Source organism: Callospermophilus lateralis, chromosome 3 (genome assembly GCF_048772815.1).
Source record: "Callospermophilus lateralis isolate mCalLat2 chromosome 3, mCalLat2.hap1, whole genome shotgun sequence".
NCBI classification, from domain to species: Eukaryota; Metazoa; Chordata; class Mammalia; order Rodentia; family Sciuridae; genus Callospermophilus; species Callospermophilus lateralis.
In genome coordinates this window covers 87,810,023-87,816,022 of record NC_135307.1, presented here as the reverse complement: position 1 = coordinate 87,816,022, position 6,000 = coordinate 87,810,023, and the positions used below count along the sequence as shown (strand labels likewise).

The 6,000-nt window shown below is 45.0% G+C and overlaps 1 protein-coding gene across 2 annotated transcripts in view; it reads left to right on the top strand.

The window, feature by feature from the left end:
• Positions 1-4,695: 4,695 nt before the first annotated feature.
• Positions 4,696-6,000, top strand: part of Ino80 (INO80 complex ATPase subunit) — a 133,231-nt gene continuing 131,926 nt past the window's right edge. For both annotated transcript variants that reach the window (XM_076850577.1, XM_076850576.1), the window contains exon 1: positions 4,696-4,990. The gene's annotated coding sequence lies outside the window, so the exon portion shown is untranslated. The remainder of the gene's footprint in view (positions 4,991-6,000) is intronic.

Genomic DNA, 6,000 nt, shown 5'->3' with positions numbered 1-6,000 from the left:
TATGAGGCACTGGGTTCAATTCTCAGCACCATATATAAATAAAATAAAGGTTCATTGAAAACTAAAAACAAACAAACAAACAAAAAAGTTTTACATTTTTTTTTTCCCGTCCTGCCATTCAAAGGCAAATACATTTTGAGTTTTCTCCGGTGGGAATCAGAAAAAGGCATCCTTTAAGTTCTAGTACAGTGAACTAGTGTAGGTCTCTACCTGGTCAGGAGAATGTACCAGCTGGGAACAATAAGGCATACATACAACACCATTTGATCAATGGACTTAAAGTCCTGTACAAATCAATATTCTTTGCAATTTGACTTTTATGAAGGGAAGATGGGCATAGTATGTGGGGCGTGACATGGTCTTTTTAAAAAATTTTTATTTGTTTTTAGTTATACGTGACAGTACAATGTATTTTTTTAAAATAGTAGATGGACATAATACCTTAATTTTTTAATGTGGTGCTGAGGAAATAACAGTGCCTCATACATGCTAGGCAAGCTATCTACCAACTGAGCTACAACCCCAGCCTAGTACAATGTATTTTGACATATTATACACGCATGGAGTATAACTTCCCATTTTTGTGGTTGTACCTGATACGAAGTTACACATTGGTTGTGTTATTCAAATATGAACATAGGAATGTCATGTCTAATTCATTCTACTGTCTTTTGCATCCCCACCCCTCCCCCACTTCCCTGTCTAATCTGGTGAACCTCCACTCCTCTCTGCCTATTTTGAGTCCATCAACATATCAGAGAGAACATTCCTTTGTTTTTTGGGGTTTGGCTTATGTCACTTAGCATAATAGTCTCCAGTTTCATCCCATTTCTGGCAAATGTCATAATTTCATTCTTCTTTATGGCTCATATTTCATTGTGTATATATACAACAGCATAGTTTTATTAAATTTTTCTTTTAAAAAGTCCATCTAAAAGTTGGGCATGGTGGTACATGCTTGTAATTCCAGGAACTGGGGAGCCCGAGGCAGAAGGATTGCAAGTTCAAGGCCAGCCTCAGCAACTCAGTGAGTCTCTAAGCATCAAAGTGAGATCCTATCTCAAAATAAAATATAAAAAAAAGGGGTTGATGATGTGGCTCAGTGTTTAAGTGCCCCTGGATTCAGCCCCCAGTACCCCAAAAGAAAAATAAATAAATGAAGCACCATCAGGAATGGCTATGTTCTTTTTTGTGCCTTATTTTATATTCCCTTTTTACCAGCGTCCCTGAAGTACTAAGCATTGAACTCAAGACCTTTTGCATGCCAGGCAGGCACTAAGACAGACTGTAAGCCTTTATTTTGGAACAGGATCTCACTAAGTTGCACAGGCTGCTTGCCTCAAATTTGCAATTCTCCTGCCTCCCAGTAGCTGGGATTTTAGGTGTGTACTACCATGCCTGCCTTGTATCCCTGCTTTTAAGGGACTTAGAACCCTTATAAAGAATGCCAATGGGTTTTCAACCAGATGAAGGGAAAATTATTTAGTGCCCCAGTTTTGGCATCCCAGATGTAATAGTCTTTGACTTCTTGAAAAGTCTTCCTTGCTTGCAGCAATATTCACAGAAACCCAGGGGAAAAATAAAAGATTATGAGAAGAACCAAAAAATATTAATTTGTTGATTACATGAATAGCTGGGAACAAGACTTGGGTTATTAATTCAGAATCTCAAAAGTCATTTTTGTTAACCTGTGGCTTACTTCTCAAAAGCATATTATTTGAAGTCAGGTTATTTCAAGGCCTTCTTCTAGGAGCACCTCGATAGTTCGGGCATATCCTGGCTTCTCATCCATCCATATGTCCTCTTTCATCTGGTTCAAGATGTCTCTTAGTACCTCCACAGCTTCCCCCCGAGTTATTCTGTAGCAGTAGCATCTGGAAGGTGTAGGCCTGTTCAGGTGATACTTCTATTTCTTTTTTTGGTACTGGGGATTAAACTCAGGGGCACTCCACCACTGAGTCACATCCTCAGTTCTACTTTGTATTTTTATTTAGAGACAGGGTCTCACTGAGTTGCTTAGCACCTCACTTTTGCTGAGGCTGGCTGTGAATTCGTAATCCTCCTGTCTTAACCTCCCGAGCCACTGGGATTACAGGCATGGACACTTATGTTTCTAGCTATTCTGGTGAAAAATTTACCTGAGATTTTAGTTTTGCAAGTCAGGCATATATAGAAAGCTATGTTTTAAGTTCACCTAGGTGGGATTCCAAAGGCTGCAGTAATGGCGAGGTTAAGATTTTCCCTGATTCCCTATAGACAGAGGTTTATTGAAGTAAGTAGCTTCATGTTTAAGGGAGAATGAGGCAATCTCTAGAGAAAGAGGCTTTTGAAGGTAAAGTAAGGAATATAGTAAAATGCGGACTATTTCCAGGGGGAGAGACAGCTTTGTATGATTTTTTAAAATTAGGAGATAAGTGTATATTAATGACAGAATAAGTGTCCCCATGTCCACAAGTGAGGTCATGTTAAATCTAAGGAAGTCCTTCAACTTAATTATTCTTCTTCAGAAATTCCTCTTAATTCTGCCATTTGAGAGTTGTTTTTCGAACTATTTCAACTTCTTCAGTTTTGGACAATCTTCAATGCAGTGTTCTTCCTTGCAGTAACTGTACTGATTTTCCCTAGAGGTGGCTGATGTTTGCTTATTTTTTTGTTTCTTCTCATAATCCTTTATTTTCCCCCGGGTTTCTGCAAGCAAGGAAGACTGCTGTTGCATTTTCTGTTGTTTTTTTTCAAATCCCATGCTTCGTCTGTTACTGTACACTTTAAAAACTATTTGTACAATGTGTGAAGCACACATCCCTAAAGCTCCATCCATTCCTTTTTATATGAGAAATTCTTTGGCTGAGAAGTTAATGTTCACCATTTTTTTTTTTTTTTTAAAGAGGTGAGAGAGAGAGATAGAGAGAATTTTTAATATTTATTTTTTAGTTTTTGGCGGACACAACATCTTTGTTTGTATGTGGCGCTGAGGACCGAACCCGGGCTGCACGCATGCCAGGCGAGTGCGCCACCGCTTGAGCCACATCCCTAGCCCTGTTCACCATTTTTAAAAGTTTTCTGGAGCCTCAGAACTGGCATCCATATAGCACTGGTATTCTTAATAGACAGAGCTCTGAAGGATCCTCCTGAGGTTTTTGTTTAACCTCTTGAACACTCTTAAGAATCTCTACTTTAAGGAATTTTCTTTGAAGTCCTGTCAGCATGCATCTCCTATAATTTCTGAGATATGGCGATCCATGGTTATTATGTCGAAATTGGGTTCAATTGTATGGACACCTTTTTTTGGGTTCTACTCTAGCATGATTAGATAGTGCCATGCAGCTCTAGTCATTACCATAATATTCACCAGAGCCTGAGTGTCAGCCCTGGTGGGTTTGATTGATAAGTAGCAAAAATGGAGACAAATAAATCTTCCATGTTGGATCGATTGTTCTGATATGAAGGGCTATTGGTTGATTTGGAGCAGTTATTTCTTCGTCTTTCTCCCCTTCTGTACCAGAAACAGAAAGTCTGGGCTCAGGTTTTCCTGCCTGGTGAAAACCATGATTTGCTATCTCCGTGAGCAGCTTCATTTTGATATAACACGAAGGAGTGCATATGGAACTTCTTTCCACTTACCTTCTCTCTTACAAAACAAATTTATATTGTCAGATGATATAACTTAAGGACCTGTTCATGGACCATTTCCTCCACAGCTAAAGCCCATTAAAACCAAGCAACAAAAAGAGATAATTTTCTTCCTTTTCAAAGGCTCATAATTGAAAGTAGTTGAACTCAAAAAGATACATCCTAATAGGCTACAATCTAAAACCAGATTTGAGTTGCCCACAACATCGGGGCAGACAAAAAACAGTAAACAAAAACAACTCCTGCAGGAAGATCTAAGGGCTGAAGTCCAACAATTCCTTACACTTATCCAAAGCGAGGATCCATGCATCAAATTGTCCTAGGCAGTCGATCCTTTTACATGGAACCTAAGAAAACAACAAGGGAAAAAAGAATTCTGTGGTCGCACGTGCCGAGGCGACGCATCCGACTGCTTTAAATGGAATGTGCACCAAAGCTTACACGTTTCTCTGTTCCAAGAAGTTTTAAGCCTGGGTGGGTGACACCGTCTGAAGACGATTTGGAGAAGTCTTCAGGCGAACGGTGCCCAGGCAGGTGCAGACACCCTAAAGCGCCGATCTCGTATCTGCATGCACCCACCAAAGGCATAAAACTTACCGCTAGATAGTCTGCCAATATTATCAGTGTTCGGTAGCCCCTCCCACCTCCTACCTCTGTGAACAAATATTCCCAGGATCCGGGGCGGTTCCCATTGACGTTATTTCCGGGAAAAGTAACCTTTCTTTGGCGGTTGCGGATCTGATAACTCTCGCGAGATTTGCTCCCGCGAGATCTGCTTGCTCACTCTAGCGAAGACATCCTCCTCCTCCCCGCCGCCTTTCGGCAATCTTCGCCAGTCCCAGCCCCGACCAATCTGCACGCAGATGGCATGGATGAGGGTCTCCCCCCGAACCCCGGTCCACGCGGGGTGTCAGGCGGCAGCCGCGGGGTACAAACTGCACGAGACCGACGACAGCGGCACTGCGAGCGGCCACGGGCTGGCGAGTAGCAGTGAGCGTGGGTGGGGCGGGGGTAAGCCAGCCGAGTAACGGCTCGATTGTTCTGGCCTGGCTATGGCGCCTCTCCTCCCCCCCGCCATGGCTCCCCGTGTCCCTGCTCCGCTCCTCTCAGTGAGTGAAAGTGGCCGCCGCCGCCGCCGGCCCAGCGCCCGCAGCCGCTTCAGCGCCGCCGCCATCTTGGGGTCCCAGGAGCCGCCGAGGGAGCGAGCTAGGAGCGTTCACGTCCACCGCAGTCACCGTCTCACGGCTTCAGAGAGCGAACCGCGGCTCCACCGTCGGCGGGGCGACCCCCCCCTCCAGACCCCGCCCGTACCCCGCCCCCCCTCCGCCGCCGTCGCGGCGGCGGGGCCCCGCGGCCCGAGGTGAGGTGATTAGATGTGGGCGGGCGAACGGAGGGGGGGTTGTATAGGCCCCGTTGCGCCCCTCTCTGCGGGCGACGACTGGGCCGCGTCTTAAAGGGGCCGTCGCCCCCGGCCCCTGGATTTGTTGGGGATAGTAGGATGGGTGTGGACACTCCCCGCAGGGTTGGGACCTCTGGGACCTGGGCCTGTCCTTCCCCCTCATACCTCTGGAGACCCAGGGTCACGCGATGACCTCAGATACCTGAGGAAGCCCGTGGGGCACGCACATGTGGGGAGTGTGTTAGACCAGGTGCACGTGGGACCCGGTGGGGCGGTGTCGGGCTAACACGTGTGTGGGTTTGGGGGTGGGTAGGGGCAGGGCGGAGGCTGCTCTTGCTGGAGTGGGAATCAGTGAGAGTTATGCCTGTCAATTTAAAATGAGATCTAAGAGCTTGAGTATTCAGTGTCAATTTATGGGGAGCAAGTTGGTATGTGGATGAATCGTGCACGTTGCTGGTTGTTTTTTGGTGGGGGCAGACTAACACGTGCACAGACTTAGGAGTGTGTAGGTGACATCCTTTCTGTTTTTTTAGACTTTTGTAGTGCGTCTAAGCAAGTGTCATCTTATTTTGACGTTTCTTCTTGAGCTTGCTGATGAAAAGTAGTACTTCCGTAATCACTGAGGATGGAAGCCCCCTACAGTTTAGGAGTGATAGAGCCTAAGAAGGGACTTAACTATTTTAGTTAGTAACCAACTGTTTTCAAAATTTTTTGATTCTCACTGTCCCCGTTTTCCTGTTCTTGTACTTGTTTGGAATGGGGGATAGAATTTGGAGATGACCTCTCTTAACATAACAGATAATCAGCTTAGATTTCCAGTCAGTGACTTCCATGATTTCCTTGTGGCTTACCAGTGGGAACCTTTTTTTTTTTTTTTTTTTTTTTTAAGAATCGGGGAGGGCTGGGGTTGTGGCTCAGTGGTAGAGCGCTGGCCTATCATGTGTGAGGCGCTGGGTTTGATTCTCAGTACC